Source organism: Carcharodon carcharias, chromosome 5, assembly GCF_017639515.1.
Source record: "Carcharodon carcharias isolate sCarCar2 chromosome 5, sCarCar2.pri, whole genome shotgun sequence".
NCBI classification, from domain to species: Eukaryota; Metazoa; Chordata; class Chondrichthyes; order Lamniformes; family Lamnidae; genus Carcharodon; species Carcharodon carcharias.
In genome coordinates, this window is record NC_054471.1 from 178,686,986 (window position 1) to 178,707,029 (window position 20,044).

The following is a 20,044-nucleotide window of genomic DNA, read 5'->3' on the forward strand; positions in this document are numbered from 1 at the left end:
GGACAGAAACAGAACTGATCTGGCAACTCAAGACTAGACATCCATGAGGAACTGTGGGCCATTAACAGCAGAAGAATTGTATACATCCACAATCTGTAACCTCATGACCAAGCATATCCCCCACTCTCCCATTAACATCAAGCTGGGGGATCAATCCTGGTTCAGTGAAGGCTGCAGGAGGGCATGCTAGGAGCAGCATCAGGCATACCCTAAGCGATCTCACAGCCAACAGATCAAATCTAAGATCTGCAGTTCAGCCACATCCAGTCATGAATGGTAGGTGAATAATTAAACAACTAACTGGAGGAGGAGGCTCCACAAATATTCCCATTCTCAATGATGGGGGAGTCCAGCACATCAATGTAAAAGTTAAGGCTGAAGCATTTGCAAACAATTTCAGTCAGAAGTGTTGAGTGGATGATCCATCTCAGCCTCCTCCTAAGGTCTCCAGCATCAATGATGTTAATCTTCAGCCAATTCAATTTACCCCACGTGATATCAAGAAACAACTGAAGGCACTGGATACCACAAAGGCTATGGTCTCTGACAACATTTCAGCAATAGTACTGAAGGCTTGTGCTCCAGAACTAGCCACGCCCCTATCCAAGGTGTCCCAGAATAGCTACAATACTGGCATCTAGCCGGCTACCTGGAAAATTGTCCTGTACTCAAAAAGCAGGACAAATCCAACCTGGCTAATTATCGCCCCTTCGGTCTACTCTTGATCTTCAGCAAAGTGATGGACCGGGTTGTTGACAGTGCTATCAAGTGGCACTTACTCATCAATAACCTGCTCACTGACAGTCAGTATGGGGTCAGCTCCTGACCTCATTACAGACTTGATCCAAACATGGGCAAAAGAGCTGACGTGAGGTGAGAATGTTATGACCGGTCCCTGGGCGAGGTCCCCCAATTTGTTAAAATCCTGAATGGGACCACAATTTTGTTATGCTCTCAGCTGAGGAGGAAGGAGCTGGGTCCCCTTTTTTATTCAATCCCCTTGGTTGGTCGCAACAAGGTGAATTTAAAAGGGATTCCTTCTCCCGTGGATTCCTTTTCCGGTCCAAATGTATTTATTTTTTAGGAGGAGCCAATTTGACTAGCTTTCTTGAGTCAAAGAAAGAGTAAGTTTATTAGTTGCTCAAAACCTAGAAAAATAATAAAAATGCAACACACATACTCGCAGATCAGAAATGAGAAGTTAAGAGTCCAAATAAAAGCTAAACGTTGTATACAAATCAGTCTTTTGCTTGTCCACAAAGCATAGATGGTGAAACTTTGCAGCCGCTAGGTTGGGTGTTTCCAGTAGAGCTGACTTTGGCAGTTTTGCAGTTGGTTTGGAGACACTTGGTTCTGCAGAGTAGCTAAGGAGGCTGTCCTATTTCATTTTTGATTGTGGCTGCTGCTGAACCTTGCCTCCAGCAATAGAGAGAGAGAAAGACTTCGTCTGCGACTGCAGGGGTGACTAGTCGGTCATCTTGCTGTCTCACACATACAGCACACTAGCATACCAGCACTGCTCTGTAGCCAGCTTTTTAACCCATTTTCCCCTGTGTATTCTTGTAAGGGGAAAAAAAGCATGCCTTGTGCCCAGAACCTGTTTTCTTTCATCTCTTCCCATTTTACACATTCTGAGACATAAACCAACAGGAGATGAGTTTTAGATGACTGCTGAGATATGGTAATCAGTCTTTTGTCTCTGCAGCCAAGGGAGATTTAATTTCAGTCTTTTGCATCTTTCCTATCTCCCTTGCAAGTGCCTCTGTTGAAAGAAGGCCAAGACACTTTTTCAAGTGTGACATTCCAAGTTCTCCCAGGCTCTGTCAATGTAAACCACATATGAATTTTCCAGAAAGTGGTCACTTTACATTATTAGCCATCTTGTGTTCAGTGTCCTTGCTTGTATTTCTTTAAAAGCAGACAAATCTTCCTTAAAAGGTTCAATATGCCCATAAGTAGTTTATGGCTGTAATTGGCTTTTCATACAAGAGTGACCGCCCTTGACATCAAGGCAGCGTTTGATTGACGGTATCAAGGAGCCCTAGCAAAATTGGTTGGAGTCATACCTAGCACAAAGGAAGATGGTTGTGGTTGTTGGAGGTCAGTCATCTCAGTCCCATGACACCCCTGCAGGAGTTCCTCAGGGTAGTGTCCTCGGTCCAACCATCTTCAGTTGCTTCACCAGTGGCCTTCCTTCCATCATAAGGTCAGAAATCATGTTCACTCATGATTGCACAATGTTCAGCACCATTCTCAACTCTTCAGATACTGAAGCAGTCCATGTCCATATACAAGAAGACCTGGACAATATCCAGGCTTCAGCTGACAAGTGGCAAATAACATTATGCCACACAAGTGTCAGGCAGTGACCATCTCCAACAAGAGAGAATCCAACCATCGCCCCTTGATGTTCAATAACATTACCATCACTGAATACCCCAGTATCAACATCCTGGGGGGTTACCATTGACCAGAAACTGAACTGGACTAGCCATATAAATACTGTGGCAACAAGAGCAGGTCAGAGGCCAGGAATCGTATGACAAGTAACTCACCTAACTCCCCAAAGCCTGTCCACCATCTACAAGGCACAAATCAAGAGAGTGATGGAATACTCAGTACGTGCTTGAATGAGTGCAGCTCCCACAACACTCAAGAAGCTTGACACCGTCCAAGACAAAGCAGCCAACTTGATTGGCACCACATCCACAAACATTCACTCCCTCCACCACCAACGTACATTAGCAGCAGTGTGTACCATCTACAAGATGCACTGCAGGAATTCACCAAGTCTCCTTCGACAGCATCTTACAAGCCCACAACCACTGGCATCTAGAAGGACAAGGGCAGCAGATAGATGGGAACACCACCACCTGGAAGTTTCCCTCCAAGTCATTCACCACCCTGACTTGGACATATATCGCTGTTCCTTCATTGTCGCTGGGTCAAAATCCTGGAACTCCCTTCTTATCAGCACCGTGGTTGTACCTACACCACATGGACTGCAGTGATTCAAGAATGCAGCCCATCACAACCTTCTCAAGAGCAACGTGGGATGGGCAATAAATACAGCGAAGCCCACAACCCATGAATGCATAATAAACAAAAAGTAGATCACCTAGACCCATCAAAAGCACCTTCCAAATCCATGACCTCTACCATCTAGAGGGACACGAGCAGTAGACACATGGGAGTGCCACCACCTACATGTTCTCCTCCGAGCCCTACACCATCCTGGCTTGGAATTATTTTGCAATTCCTGCACTGTTGCTGGGTTAAAGTCTAACAGCACTCTGGGTGTACCTACAATACGTGGACTGCAGCGGTTCAAGAATGCAGCTCATCACAACCTTCTCAAGAGCAACGTGGGATGGGCAATAAATACAGCGAAGCCCACAACCCATGAATGCATAATAAACAAAAAGTAGATCACCTAGACCCATCAAAAGCACCTTCCAAATCCATGACCTCTACCATCTAGAGGGACACGAGCAGTAGGCACATGGGAGTGCCACCACCTACATGTTCTCCTCCGAGCCCTACACCATCCTGGCTTGGAATTATTTTGCAATTCCTGCACTGTTGCTGGGTTAAAGTCTAACAGCACTCTGGGTGTACCTTCAATACGTGGACTGCAGCGGTTCAAGAAGACAGCTCACCAACACCTTCTCAAGGCCGCTAGGGATGGGCAATAAATTCTAGCATGATCTGCAATGCCCACATCCTGTGAAAGAATTGAAAAAAAACCCAACAGTCATCCAATATCTGAATACTGCAATGGAAGCTCAGTTAGCTGTGTTGTTGCCATCATGTCTGTGGCTAACAGTGAGCAAAGGTCCTTGCAGTGTGCCACAGCAGTCCGGTAATCAGTCATCCAACAGACTACTAAAATTGCTGAGACACTGTCCTGGAACAGTGCCATTTGTTCTATGGAGCATGAACCTATTCTCTTCTCTCAGGAAGAGAGCATTTATCCTTCACCCTTGTACCTCCTCCAGTGCCTTTCTGTTGTCAACCAGCCAGACTAACCACCGGAATAGCACTGTATCGGAGCATTAGACCAAGCAAAGGCACACAGAAGACAGACACTAAAGGAATGCATAAGGATAAACAGTTAACATTTATATGTAATATAAAATAATTAAATGTCAGTTTGGAATATTTATCTTGCGGCACTTTTCATGTTGCATTGTAGCTAAGTGGATGCTGTGATGATAAGCGACAGAGCGAAGGTAAGGGACTGTTGGTGAATGGGGAATTGGGGCTGCAGTTTCCGGTATTTTGCTATTGCACCAAAATGAGACATTCGTGGACAGCCTGATGAGTAAGTGGCTATCTAAGCTGCTTCCTCTCTTCATTTTCTTCTTCTTCCTCCTGCTGCTCCTCAGCTGCTTGATGCTAGATGTTGCCTGACCTGCTGAGCATTTCCAGCACTTTTTGTTTTTATTTCAGATTTACAGCACCTGCAATCTTTAGCTTGCATAAGGGTTTGTGGGTCAATTAACAAAGTGAACTTCCCACTGCACAAGTATCTGAGGAACTTAGTACCACTATGTATGACTGCTAATGTCTCTTTCTCAACTGGTGAGTAACCTTATTCCAACTTCATTAAAGTACGTGAAATATATGGTACCGGCTTCTCCACACCATCTTCTGTTATGTGAGATAACACCACAGCTAACCCTTGTGGTGAAACATTGCTCGCTAAAAGCATTTGTATTTTGGGATCAAAATGGGTCAAAACAGCACCATTCAAATACTTTCTGACACCCCACAGACCTTTCCCAACTTATTCCATCTTTGGGCTTTGACACTGCTTAAGTGGAGTAAGTGTATTAATTAAGTCAGGGATGAAATAGAATAACATACAACAATCCCTATGAATGTTTTAGCTTTCCTTTGATTTCAAAATCCCCTCAACTTTCTCCTGCATTAGAAGGATAGCTTCACCATCTATTTGGTAACCCAGGTACGTTACATTAGACACCATGAAACAACACTTGTGCTTATTAGCTTTGATGCCATCCTCTTGAGGTCGATCTAGAATATTGTTCAATCTTACAATGCACACTTTCTCTGTCTTACTGTTAATTAGAATGTCATCCAAGAGGCAGCACACTCCTTTCATCTGACTTCGTGCCTGATCCATGGTGCTCTGGGACACTGCAGGAACAGTGGACTCCAAGTGATAAACTTTCGTGCTTGTATAACCCTTTTCTGTTGGTCCTCCCTTGCTGGCTCAGGAAAAGAACTCCCCTGCAATTTGCAATCATCTCTTTCAGCTATTTCCATAGCTGTTTGCAGGCCTGCTTCCATGTCAAATTATTACCTTTGCTCAAATGTTTGGCCTGGATTTTATTGTCCTTTAGGCCTCCTACAAAAGTGTCTCTAAGATTGATTTCCAAGTTCATGTCATACCCACAGTGATGAGAGAATGTAATCTGCAACAGCCTCACTCGGCAACTGCTTCCTTTCATGGAATGCAACTCATGCAATCCCATTCTTAGTCGTGCCAAAATACAATTCCAGAATCTCATTAATTACAGAATATTCCATAGTACTGGGGTCTCTCAATGGTTGGACACCACCTCAAAAGCATCTGGTGAGAAAAATATTTACTTTACCCTCACCTATTTTATTCGCTTTCTGCCAATTGTGTTATCTTTTGTTTGTAATTACACCAGTCCTCTTTGTTCTTTGTTAGGGTTGAATTCTCCCATTGTCCCCAAAAATGTTTTCAATGCCATTTTTTCAATTACATACCATGCTGACTCACTGTGTACCTGAACAAGATGTGCACATAGAACAATCTTTCAAATTGCTCAAACCTCCTCAAAATCAACTATTGAAGTTCCAAAAATGTGTCACAAGGTTCTTCAGTACTTAATTTCACAAATTAAATTGAAAAAAAAATGCTACCTCAACCTCGTCAGCTTTTGGTTACATACTGAGTAAGATTAACCCGTGCTCCAGAGACCCATTATCAAACCTACTTTATTTACAACTCCCCAACAGGGAGGGCAGTAGAGAGATCAATATATCACTCAGATCTTGCAAAGGGTCCCTGCTACTGATTGTGTGTTGAATTGTGTGAGGCTAAGAGAGGGTGTTAGATGACAAATTGAGCTCCAAATGGCACAAATCACTAAAGGTTGTGCCACAGGTGAGCAAGACCGTAAAAAAAAAACAAGCACAAGGCTTTATTTCTAGAGGGATGGAATTAAAAGTAGTGAAGTTATACTGAACCTGTGTTGAACTTTGGTTAGACCCCATTTAGAATAGCTGGGTGCAATTTCTGGTTTCAGAGAAAGTTTACAAGGATGATACCAGAAATATGTGGGTATACATATCAGGAATGGATTGGCAGGCTGGGTCTCTTTTCTCTGGAAAAAAGGTTGAGGGGTGAACTAATGGAGGTGTTTAAAATTCTGAAATGTTTTGAAAGTGAAGATACAGGGAGAAGGCCTTCCTTGTGGGGAAGAGCATAACGAAAGGTTATCAATATAAGATAGCCACTTAGAAACCCAAAAAGAATTCAGAAGAAACTTCTTTATACAAAGAGTGGTAACAGGTGAAACTCACTTATCACAGGGTGTGGTTGAAATGTGTAGAATAGATGCATTCAAGGGGAGCTAGACAAACATTTGAGTGAGAGGGGAATAGAGGGTCATGATGGTAGATTTAGATGAGGAAAGATGGGAGGTAGCTCGAGTGGAGCATAAACACTGGCATAGACTGGTTGGGCTGAATGGCCTGTTTCTGTCCCATATTTCCGATGTACTCCTAGATAAAATAATGTAGGGGAAAAACGCACAAATAAATCCACCTGTCTAGATCAAGGGTGTGATATGGCCTGGAGCTAAATGCTCAGGCAGAATCCAAAATGAGTATTGGTGAGCAGGTATTGATGAGTAGATGTCACTTGATGGCAGTATTGATAACTCATTCTATCAGTTCACTGATGATTTGAAGGAGATGGATAGGTAATAAATTAATTAGATTTTTCCTGGTTTTTTTTGCAGATAGAATGAAATCTGGGCAGCCTACCACATTTTAGCATAGATGCCAGTGGAGCTGCTTGACTTGGGAATGGCTAGCTTGGGAATGTAGACTTCCATATTTTAGTTAGGATGCTGTCAAGGCCCATAGCCTTTGCTGTGTAAGCGCATTCAGCTACTTCCTTATGTCTCATGGTGTTTTATTGGAATGTGTATCTTCAGCATTTTGCCAGTTTATTGGGCAGGTACCAAGCAGGAAGATCAACCTGGCCTGAAGCTGATGAGAAATCTACAGTTTTTGCACCTACTGTTTGGGCTGCTTAGACAAAGGATCTTGTTTGAACCATTTGCGTTCTTACACTGCATTCCAATCCTTCATAGAATTCCCTTTATCTTTACATTCAGTTCACCAGCCTCACAATTGTGATAGCTAAAAGGAAATGCTGAGAATATGGCTTCTAAATTATGTTATTTTCTTTAGAAAGGCATTCAAAAGGATTCATTTTGCAATAAAAAGCACTGCACAGCACAGCTTCTATTTAAGTCAGAAAGACTTTTGAAGTGACTGCTACTGCATTCTTGCACAGATTGTAATTACGTTGACAGTTTGGGAGGTACTTGCATTTGACAAATCTCAGGGGGAAATGATTCAGCCGGATCCTGCAAAAGTGTTCCAAAAAAATGAAGATGATTAAAATAAAATCTTGTGATTATACGCAAAGAAAATCAGTAAAACTATGTGTTCCAAATATAGAGGTTTATCAGACAGAATGCAAATCAAATTGAAAAAGATTTAAGCTGAAGAATCTACAGAGTGGTTCTGGGGTTCATCATTGGCCATGGTGGAGGCTGTCCCTCAATTCGAGGATACACCTATTCAGGGTCATGACTTTCTGCCATGGGTTTTCATGTGAGTGAACAGGCCAATTCTCAACTCGCATATCTTTGGGAGCAGGATGTCCTATGAGGTAGTGGGATCTGGAGTTGATAAAATAACTGTGATTGCTGGAAACTGGAAATCAAAACAATGTTTTGGGTTTGACTCTTAATAACTTTAAAAAGAGGAATCAGATATATATCTACAAAGGAAAGATTTGTGGGGTTATGGGAAAAGAGGGGCTAATTGGATCTTCCTCTTCCATTTTATGTCTGAAAGCAGGTCCTTTGGCAAGGAGGCAGGGCACCTCTTGGGCACAGACTGCAAACTAATGAACATTTTAGTGGACTGTAGAACAGTTGGACGACTGGGCATGTTGTACAATCTCCTTGCTAAAACTGGCCATGGAGTAGTCACTGGTGGAGGCGCTCACAGCCCCTTGCAACGTTAGCATCCCGGTTTGGACCAGTCTCCCCCATGGTTCAAGCTAACAGTGCAGCCTTGCAGTGTGGGTTAGGAGAATACCTGCGCCCGAGCTGAGAGCACAAAATGCAGTCCAACATGCTGCTGCCAATTGGTCAGGTGGAGTGGGGTGAAGCTGGGCGGGGTTTCAGGCAGCCATGCAGCGCACTAAACTCTGGCCATCCAAGTGGTGGCCAGCAATATCCGGGATGCATTACAGCCTTTAGACTGAACCAAGCGAGGTTCTTAGAACACACATGCTAACCCATGCATCCCTTTCTTTCATGCTGCAGGAGGAATACATCAAGATCATGGAGCCTGGCGAACTAGCTGCATGCTTTGTGGCGTATAGAGTGTGGAGGCGACGGAGGTGAGAGCGATGGAGGCACCTGGCTGGGCAGAGGGAGGAGCAGCACCCTCTGGAAGAAGGGGCTGCTGGGACCTCCGCGTACGCCGCTGAAGAGCCACAGCGAGCTGTTGCTGGTCAGCACCTAGCTAGACCCAGGGTCTATAGACAACGCCTTTCATTCCTGCAGTTGACCGAGACCCAGTGTCGCTGAAGACTGCGCATGTCTAGGGAACTGGTCAGTCACACCTGCCAACTACTGCAGGGTTTGGTGCCATGAGGACATGGAGGGCATCCGCTGTCAATGGCTGTGAGAGTGACCGCAGTGCTCAATTTCTATGCTAGTGGCTCCTTTCAGGGTTCCACGGGTAACCTCTGTGGATATCACAAGCCTCTGCCCACAAGTGCATCCTAGAGGTCATGGGTGCCATCTTCATGAGGGCACACAACTTTGTGCATTTCGCCCGGGACCAGGACAGCCAGGATGCAAGAGCAATTGGATTTGCACAGATCTCGGTTATCCCAATGGTTCAGGGTGCCATTGACTGCATTCACGTGACGCTCAGATCTCCATCGCAACAACTGGCCACCTATGTCAACTGCAAGCCTTCCGTTTGCTGAATGTGCAATTGGTGTGCGACCACCACAAGTGCATCCTGCAGGTCTGTGCACAGCTTTCAGGGAGTGTCCATGACTCCTCCATTCTCAGTTGGTCATAGATCTCTGAAGTCTTCCAGGGTCCACAGAAGCTGCAGGGATGGCTCCTCGGGTACAAGGGCTACCACAGAGGCCGTGGCTGATGACACCCGTGAGGTGGCCTCAGACCATTGCAGAGCGACGCTATAATGATGCTCATGATTCAGCTCACAACTTGGTGGAGCAGACAGTCAGGATGCTGAAAATGAGGTTATGGTGCCTGGACCGGTCTGGTGGAGCCCTGCAATACAGTCCATAGAGGGTGTCTCGCATTGTCATCGTCTGCTGCGCCCTTTACAACCTGGCGCTCCAATAGGGAAAAGAGCTGGCTGAGGAGAAGATGCAAGAGCTGGAGGTCTCCTCTGATGAGGAGGGTGTCAATGGTGATGAAGGTTAGGAGGTCCTTGAAGGCAACGATGATGGTGATGAGGTCCTCACACTGGCCAGATGAGGCAGGCGCATTTGGGAAGCCCTCATAGCTGCTAGATTTGTGAAGAATGATGATGACATGCAGTGAGGTGACCCCATAGATCCTCACATTGCATCTGTGAATGATTGAATTCAATCTGGCTTATGGCAACATGCATATTGTCTGTGAGAATGCTCCTGTCATGGAGATGCAGTGGAGGACCTAATAATCACTTGATTGCAGGAGGATGATGACAACATGCTGTGAGGACACTCCATAGATCTTCACATAGCCTCTGAGAATGTTTGACTCCTATCTGACCAAGGTCATATTATAGAGACGCAGCCATGAAACTTTAAAAGCACCTGATCCTTTTTCTGCCTTCAGCACCTGACCCTTTCAGGAGCACAGCATCACTGGTCACAGATGCTGAAGAGATGGGGCTCAGTCCCACATTTAAGGTGCTGATAGCACACAGAGAAAATGACAGAACTCTGTGACATTCTGACAGCAATGACAAGCACCATCAAAGTGCAGGCATCATTAATATTTCCAGGGAGTGTGAGGCTGGACCATCACTTTGGTCTGAAGGCTGCACAGAACACAGGGAAGGAGCCCTGGACTGAGACACCTGCCTTTATCTTGTGCAGAAAGGATTCACATCTGAGTGACACAAACACTACTCATCAGAACAAGGAGCCATAGGCAGGGAGACATTCTTGGGAGTTTATTTACAATAGTGAACATTGTGTACAAGTGATTAACACCCGTGCCCAGGCTGTGCAACTACATCTTCTTCACTTTCCTAACTCTACCTTTGTGCTCGTGGACATCCACAGTGGAGTTGGAGGCAGCCTGCTGACTGCTATGCCCTGTCTGTGATGACCTTGGTGGCTGTCCTCTGAAGGACTGAGACCTGGAGGGCCCCGGCTGCTTTTGGGGTCCTTCTGTGTGGCAGTGGCACCCTCTTCGGCCCGTGGAGCTCGAGCTGCTGAGATCACAGGAAGAGGGAATTCGGATCAGCTGGACTCTCCCAGAGTCACTTGGGTGGATGGCTCTGGGGTGTACATCTGCTAATCCTCCTCCCAGTGTGCAGCTAAAGACCCCTGGCTGACTCCTTGAGGAGAAAGGGTAGCTGGAGTGAGATCAGGCTGCCTGCACCCCTCTCGCATACACACTGTGGGGGGCCAACTATTGTGTTGGCAATGGAGTTGAGCCCGCGCAGCAGTGCAGGAGTGACATCCTGGACCAAGGTCGCCATCCTGCCAATGTTGACCTCTGTGTGTTATAATGCTGGTGCTATCATCTCAGCCTGCAGGTGGACAGACTCCTCCAGTGCCTTGCAATCTGAGGAGTGCAGAGGGCATCCCTTCCTGATGTTCCCGAGCTTGCCTTTGCAGCTCCAGCAACTGTGACATGAACGAGTCCAGGGGCTCGATATCTGACTCGGGCTCAGCAAATGTCTGGCCTCCAGCAGTCCTATGAATGCTGGACAACTGGGAAGTCCCTGCCTCTGCCTGCTGTGGATCAGCAAGTGCGATGTGCTCACCAGACTGTGATCCCGAGGCTACTCTAAAGCTCGGTCCCACTGAGGTGTGTGTCTCTGCGCTGGTGGAGGGTGTGGGTGAGGCTGTGATGGGACTTCAGGGAGGGTTTCAGCGGATTCGTCTTCTGAGCTTCCCTCGGAGCTTGATTGGAGGCCCTGGGTCATGGACTTTCTTGGCTGTTTTGCAGATGTGCCTGCGAAAGCAAGGAGAGATAATTAGTGCATGGCAGTGGCCTGTAAAAGAGGACACATCACTCACAGCATGGTTGTCTGATGGATGTTGCACTGCTGGATCCTCACTTAGTACAGCAGCACCGACCTCACCATCAGCACAGGACTGGTCCAGATTCTCGTCAGCCAGTCGGATGGGCTCTGTTCTCAAAGTCCATAAGCGACCACTCCCCCTTGTTGTGTGCCAGCTTCTCCTGCATGAATAGAAATGGAGAGGGTGTATTCAGGATGTCTGTCAGGCCAGAAGGTAAGTATGCTTGGCACATGTGGGTGGTGAGTGGTCCCATGGAAGGGATGAGGACAATGAAGGTGTGTGTGAGAGAATGAATGGTGATATCCCTCGAGCTGGAAGTGAGCGAGGGCCCTGTGGATGAGTGATGTATTTATGAATGTGTGAGTTGAGAGTGATGAGAAGAGTGACTTACCCCGGCGGAACAAAGGAGATCATTCATCCTCTTGCAGCACTGGGTGGCTGTCCTCTTTTGCAGGGCATTGGTGCTGACCACCGCTGCCACCGCCTTCCAAGCTGGATCGGTAATGTTGCTGCCCCTTCTGCAACCAGAGCAGGCGGCAGAGGACATCACAGCGAGCCTCCAATGTGTCCAAGAGGCACTCGGGAGATGCGTCATTGAACCTAGGGGCTGCAATCTTCTTGCCTTTCGGGGCCATGTGTTCTGTGCAGCAGCATGGGCTGGGAGCACAGAGAGGTGTGCGCGCGGCTGCATATTAACTATGGCATGATGAAGCGGTGAGGTGATGGTGTGCTGGGTGAATGAGAGCCCGCCCACCATGGAAATGGCGTGTTATTGATTAATTAATGTGGCGGGTTGGGGCGATATGGCGTGAGAAGCTGCCATTGCTGCCGACGGGTAAAATGTCAGTTTACCCGCCCACTACTGCACTTAGTGCAAATCTGGGACAATTCCACCCATGGAGTCATTTACAGCACAGATGGAGACCATGTGTCCTATTGAGTCTATGCCAGCTGCCCTTGGAGCAATCCAGTTAGTCCTACTCCCCTGCTCAATGCCCGTAGGCATGCAAATTTATTTATTTCAATTGCACATCCAATTTCCTTTTAAAATCATTGTTTGTTTCCACTTCCCCCATCCTCCTGGTCAGCAAAGTCCAGGTTATTACCAGTCTCTTAGCAAAAACGTTCTTCCTCACATTCCCCCTGCACCTCTTGCCCAAAACCTTAAATCTCTTTCCCCTAGTCCTTGTACATTTGGCTAATGAAGAGTTTTTTCCTGTCCACTTGACCTAAATCTGTCATGAACTTGAACACCTCTATCAAATCTCCCCTCAATCTCCTTTGTTCCAAGGCAAAAAACATCTCCATAATACTTTAATCGCTGACAGGAGAAACACCTGACCTACCTACCTAATCCCATTTACCAGCACTTGGCCCATAGTCTTGAATGTTATGATGTATGACATGCCAAGTGCTCATCCAGGTACTTTTTAAAGGATGTGAGGCAACCCGACTCCACCACCCTCCCAGGCACTGCATTCCAGACCGTCACCACCCTCTGGGTAAAAACGTTTTTCCTCACATCCCCCCTAAACCTCCTGCCCCTTGAACTTATGCCCCCTTGTGACTGACCCTTCAACTAAAGGGAATAGCTGCTCCATATCCACCCTGTCCATGCCCCTCATAATCTTGTACACCTCGATTGCCCCTCAGCCTTCTCTGCTCCAACAAAAACAACCCAAGTCTATCCAACCTCTCTTCATAACTTAAATGTTTCATCCCAGGCAACATCCTGGTGAATCTCCTCTGCACCCCCTCCAGTGCAATCACATCCTTCCTATAATGTGGTGACCAGATCTGCACACAGTACTCCAGCTGTGGCCTCACCAAGGTTCTATACAACTCCAACATGACCTCCCTACTTTTGTAATCTATGCCTCAATTGATAAAGGCAAGTGTCCCGTTTGCATTTTTCACTACCCCACTAACATGCCCCTCCGCCTTCAGAGATCTACGGACACACACGCCAAGGTCCCTTTGTTCCTCAGAACTTCCTAGTGTCATGCCGTTCATTGAATACTTCCTTGTCAAATTACTCCTTCCAAAGTGTATCACCTCACACTTTTCAGGGTTAAATTCCATCTGCCACTTATTTGCCTATTTGACCATCCTGTCTACATCTTCCTGTAGCCCAAGACACTTAACCTCACTGTTAACCACCTGGCCAATCTTTGCATCATCTGCAAGCTTACAAATCCTACACCCCGCATAGTCATCTATGTCGTTTATATAAATGACGAATAATAGGGGACCCAGCACAGATCCCTGTGGTATGCCATTGGACACTGGCTTCCAGTCACTAAAGCATTCTTCTGTCATCACCCTCTGTCTCCTACAACTAAGCCAATTTTGAATCCACCTTATCAAATTATCCTGTCTCCCATGCGCATTTGCCTTCTTTATAAGTCTCCCATGTGGGACCTTGTCAAAGGCTTTGCTGAAATCCATATAAACTACATCAACTGCACTACCCTCATCTACACATCGGTCATGTCCTCAAAAAATTCAATCCTGTTTGTTAGACATGACCCCCCTCTGACAAAGCCATGCTGACTATCCCTGATCAAACTTGCCTCTCCAAGTGAAGATAGATTCTCTCCTTCAGAATTTTCTCCAATAGTTTCCCTACCACACATTAGGCTGATTTTTCCCAGCCCCGTGACAGTTGCTTTAGAGGTAGGGGGTGAGGAAAATGCAAATTACTTGCATTAAACCAACCTTGCAACATGTTCCCACCTTGGGACACTGCTCCTGGAGATGGGATCCCTGCAGTGATGGCTACCTGCTAGAAAGCAGAGGGTAGCCAATTAGGACACTTAAAAGGGCAATTACCCCCTATTGTGGAAATGGGATTGCAATTTTTCTGATGGTGCCTGCTGCCCCCATGCCCACCACCCTACCCACTGTGTCAGGAGCCCAGAGGTTGAGCAGAAGCTGCTGCCCAAGGCCTGCCATTGCAACCAATTCATGGAAACTGACATCTCTGCTAATCTAGCTCTTGCTGCAACAGGCAGCTGTTGCACTCTTACTAAAGCACCTTTAGTCCACTGATGCTCCTACTGTTGGCCTCTCAGCGGTGCTTACATTGCAAGGGTGGCTAGAGGAATGAACTTTGAGTTTGCCTGGCACAAAATAAATGGGAACTTATTGAAATGAATTAGGATGTTAAAAAGCAATATTAAGTAGAATGGGACAATGATCCTTCCTCTCTCCACAGACTCCATCTGGCCTGTTTTTCTGTTTTCATTTCAGGTTCTCAGCATCTGTACTGCTTTGCTCATCATGTTAAATTAAAATCATTTTCTGCTGAAAGCGAAATACTATAGTAACATATAGTGAATAAAGCAAGGTATTTATTACTGTAGTACAGAAAATCTTTTTGAAAATCACAGGATATTATTTCTGATTGGAACTGAGCTGCCTGCCTTTGAAAGAAACACCTGCAATACATCTAGAAATTGGCTCTTACACTTACCGATGTAATAGGTTCAGCATTGGACCCCAGCACAGATCTTGAGGTATAACAAGATTGGGAAACAGATTCCATTTTCTAATAGCAACGGGATGTACAGGAATTCAGTTCTATTATTTTCATAGAGAATACATCAAAAGCTTTGTGCATGATCAGTCAGGAGCTAGAAACATCAAATACCTTTTTAAGAACCAAGAAAATCAGATCAGGTTTCTTGGAATTAATAAGAGAGGAGATGTCATCCGTGAGTTTAGACAGAGCTAAATGTAGCTGAGTAGAATATTTGATAACAAGACTGATGACTTTCCAGGTTCTTGTGAAATGATGGGCATTTTTGAATTGCTGAGAGTAAACTGATCCTGTCTATGCTTCAGACAGGCGCAACTGGTAAAAGGAAATAGGCCCTGTCCGCAGCAGTAAATGTATTCTCAGGGAACTCAGCCTCCCAGGAGATTTAAATTGACTGGTTACTTGCTTAGTGGAAACATTTGAATAAGTTTGCATCACCCTTCTGTAAACAGCTATTACTTGAAAATTCAGAAGGTGCTTTCTCGATAAGCGGCAAAAATATAGATGAAATAAAATCCACAAGTAAGATTTGGAATTGAGAGAAAGGTCTGTTGGTAAGGCAGCCTGACCATAATCATTCTCAACAAGTGTCCATAAGATAAATCATTAACCTCTCTGTAATGTTCTGCCCGTATTAGATGATGAGAAGCTGTGAAGCTAATAATTAAAGCTTGGTCAGCTGTGAGGGTGAAGGATGGGGTAGAGGGATAATAATATCCAAGCCCTATTGAAGTTATTCAACCTCCTCAATCCCACATACCTCAAAAAGGAAGCATCCATTGAAAAGCCCCCTGACCTTAACTGAGGCCTTGGGACAAGTCAAGAAGGCAAGAGACAATGATTTTAGGGTGACAAATTGGCATAATTTATTGAATAAATGATTGAACAAGAATACTTGAACAACAATAGCTGTGCTGTGGTACTCATTCAGGCCTCCACTTTCAGAAATTAGCATTTCAACCGGGGATGGGCTATGAGGCGAGGTTGATGAACATGAGGGAGGCAACGGGGAGGGAAGGCTGTGGAATGGCAGTAAGGGGGAAGGGCGAACATTAGGGAGGCAATGGGGAGGGAAGGCTGTGGACTGGCAGGGCCAAAGGGCCTCCACTCATTGATATGAGCAACTGATTGGTCATTATTATACCACATCGGAGATTGGAGCACAGAGCTAGGTTGGGTCACTTATCTCACTGAAACTTTAACAGCCCACACAGGGTTCAAGATGTTACATATCTGCGTTGCCATCTTGGTCAACTTGATATGTGTGCTGGTGACTCAGGAGCAAGGAGGCATCAGCCACCATGCAAGTAGAGCAGGAATAACTATGAACCCTTACAGTTTCCAAATATGTCATCTTCTGAGCTTCACTTTCTTGCCCCTTGAATCAGTAATGGGGGGTGAGGTGGGGGGGGTGGGGGGGGGGTGGGGTGGGGGTGGTGGGGGTGGCAGCGGTGATTGGTGGCATGGTGGTATTGTCACTGGACTGGTATTCCAGAGACCCAGGGTAATGCTCTGGGGACCCAGGTTCGAATCCCACCACAGCAGATGGTGACTTCAATGAATTGAATTGAATTAAAAGTCTGATGACGACAAAATCATTGTCGATTGTTGTAAAAACCCATATGGTTCACTAATGCCCTTTAGGGAAGGAAATTTGCCATTCCTACCTGTGTGGTATCTCTCAGTCGCAACACATCGATGCATAAAGGAGTCACCGATGCCCTTTACAGGAAGGCCCATCATTATGTTAGGTTACTCTGGATGAAGATATCCAGGTGCAAGATTCACCAGCCTCGCCGCCATCTCAGGCTTCTCAAGAGTGCAGGGTGCAATAGACTGCACCCATGTGGCTATACGGACTCCATGGCAGCAGGCCCTAATGTTTATAAACCACAAGGGCTATCATTCCATCAATGTACAACTGGTGCGTGATCACCGACAGTACATATTGCACGTTTGTGGACAGCACCTTGGGAGTTGCCATGACTCCTACATCCTGAGTCTCCTAGGTGCCTGAGATTTTCGAGGGGCCATTACGTCTGCAGGGATGGCTGTTTGGGGATAAGGGCTGCCCAGTGAAGCGCTGGCTGATGACACCGGTGCATCTCCCTCAGAGTTGTTCCGAGGAGAGGTATAACGCTGCTCACACCTCCACACACTCCCTTATAGAACAGACCATAGAGCTTCTGAAGATGCACTTCGGATGCTTGGACCACTCACTACAATACACTCCGGATAGGATTTCCCACATTATCGCAGTGTGTTATGTTCTTCACAATCTGGAAATGCAAAGCAATGAACCCCTGCCTGAGGATGAACTGGAAGAGGATAACGAGCTCATCGGAGGATGAAGATGCAGAGGCCCAGGAACCTCAGGAGGCTGCTGAGGGTCAGTATGAGCGCGATCACGCCATGGAGGAAGGGAGACGTGGGAAATGTGCCCATAATACTTTAATCGCTGACAGGTTCTGGGAAGAGAAAAGTTAAGTGAGGGAATATGGCCACATCTCTTCTAGCCCTGAATGCCATTTTCTTTCAACTCAGGGGATGTCGACCCACTCTTGGTGAGAGAGTGAGTGTTGATATGTGTCCCCCGCTAATGGTTGCATGAGATCCCTGATGAGGGTAGTTGTTTGAGTGCATGATGCCATGATGAGAGTTTGATGTTGGAGAGTGTTGAAGGATGACTTACCCTAGTGGATATGAGATCATTCATCCTCTTGCTGCACTGGGTGGCATTTCGGGCATGGTTGCCAGCTGCGCTGACCCGCTCTGCGACGGCCTCCCAGGATGGAGAGGTGAGGCTGCTATGCTTCCTGCAGCCATCCCTGGGATAGAGCACATGCCTTTGCGCCCGCACTCCTCTGATTAAGGCCTGGAGGCTCTGGTGCGTAAAGCGGTGTGCTGCCTTCTTCTTGAGCCTCTTGGCTTTCCTCTTGTGGCTGCCAGCCGTCTCTAGTGGGATGGAGAGAGTGAGATTGTGTGTTGGACTGGCCTTTAAAAATGGCGCCAGGACCTTTGAACCCGCCAGATGCGGGTGGCTGCACGAATTAACTCCCGACCTGCCAGATGATTCGGACTGATATGCACCTTTGCATAATTAATGAGGCTCCAAGCGCAGAATCAGGCGTGAGTTCCCGCCATTCCGGACAGCGGGTGGGCTCTGTCGAAAACGCCCATCATCACACTTAATCTCATTTACAGAAAATTCCATTTTATGTTTTTTGATGATTCAACAGGACCAAAGCATCCTGTGATTATTTAATTATCAATTCTTAAATGTTGCAAATGAATATGTTCCCTAGTCAGGAGGTGGGTAATCATTTCTAGCTATTGTGTGGAAGTGTTTCCTGTTGAACGAAAAAAATATGATGAGGGCTGGTTTCCTTGTTGTTGCTGCCTGTTGTGCTGGAGTGGAACAATGATCTGTCTCTGACACATCGGTGGGGCAACCATCCTCGCTGAAACTCTGCATGTTACGTAACGTGCATTATCTTTTGGTCAGGCTTTTCAGTAGGCCGAAAGTGCTTTTGACCAAAACTCATAGCGCAACCATTATTTTAATGTAAACATTAATGGAAACTGAATGCAAAATAGCTCAGATCATTCATACGAAATGGCCAAACCAAGTGAGGCGTGTTCCTGCGTAGAAAGTCAGGAGGAAAGATTCATTAAGCAGCACCATGCAGACTTATGCCCATTCTCCGAAGGCAGACAGCGCTGTTGGCTACCACCTGCACAACCCACATGGGTTTCTTCATTGATATAATTCAAGGAACTCTCAAGCACCATGCAGGAAGCAGCCAATGGCACTATTTGAACCTGGGGAATTTCTATAGTCTGTGTAGCTCAGCTTGAAGCAAAACTAATTCTCCTCCCAACATTGTTTAAATGGAAGCAGCTTATTTGAAACCTATATGAAAGCACACGTTACTTTTGTATTTGTTCCAGCTGAATTGTTCAGTGCTTATTTGAGGCATTTTGTTTGTTTTTCAAGCTGTTTGCCATGGGGTTTTGCAAGCATGATTTATTATCTGGACTGGGAAATTGCTCTTTTTAATTTTGTTATGTGTTATTTGGAGAAGGGAGATGAAAGGAGGGATGCAAGGCAGGATCAATTGCAGCAAAGGGTTTTATCCACACTTCTCCATACAGCTGTGTTTATAGAACAAGGGACCCTTTATGAAAACAGCCTTCACCGCCTCTGTTTCAGCAGTGAAGCAGTTGCTTAAATGCAGGCAGTTTCTGCCATGAGGAATATTTATGCCTCGGGGCCTGTCCTGAGTTACCACAGGTGACAGCGACAATTTCAGTCATTCCACCTTGCATGGCTGCATCGAACACGCCACCCATGTATCACTTTGCAGAACAAACAACTTCATTATTCCCTCCTCACATCCTTGAAAATTGGAAGAATAAGAGGATACTAGATTTTAAAAAACAGTGGGATTCCCCAGAGTCCAGGCATTATTGGTGGCACCCAGCTGATCATTCAGGCTCCTGCACGCAGTTCAATGGCTTTCATGAACAGGAAGGGTTCGACTGCATCAATGTGCAAGTCGGTCAATAACCAGCTATGATTGATCATGTAGATCAATGCCTTAACTAGCAGTCATGACAACTCCATCCTTTGTATTTGAGGGAGAAGGTGGGCAGCTAAAAGACCAAGTTTACCACATTCGGCCCTGCTTTATGATGCCACAGACGCATTCACATACAGCAGTGGAGCAGAAGTCCAATGGGGACTCATACAGCCACTAGAATAGATGGCCAATGCATAGCTCTGCACGCAAAGTTTCTCTATTCACTTCCTGGTGTTTGTACTTGTCTCTCATGTTTGGAAGCGACTGGTGTCTAAACAAGTGCTGAAACCACCCACCAAATAGTATCTCAGCACCAGCCAC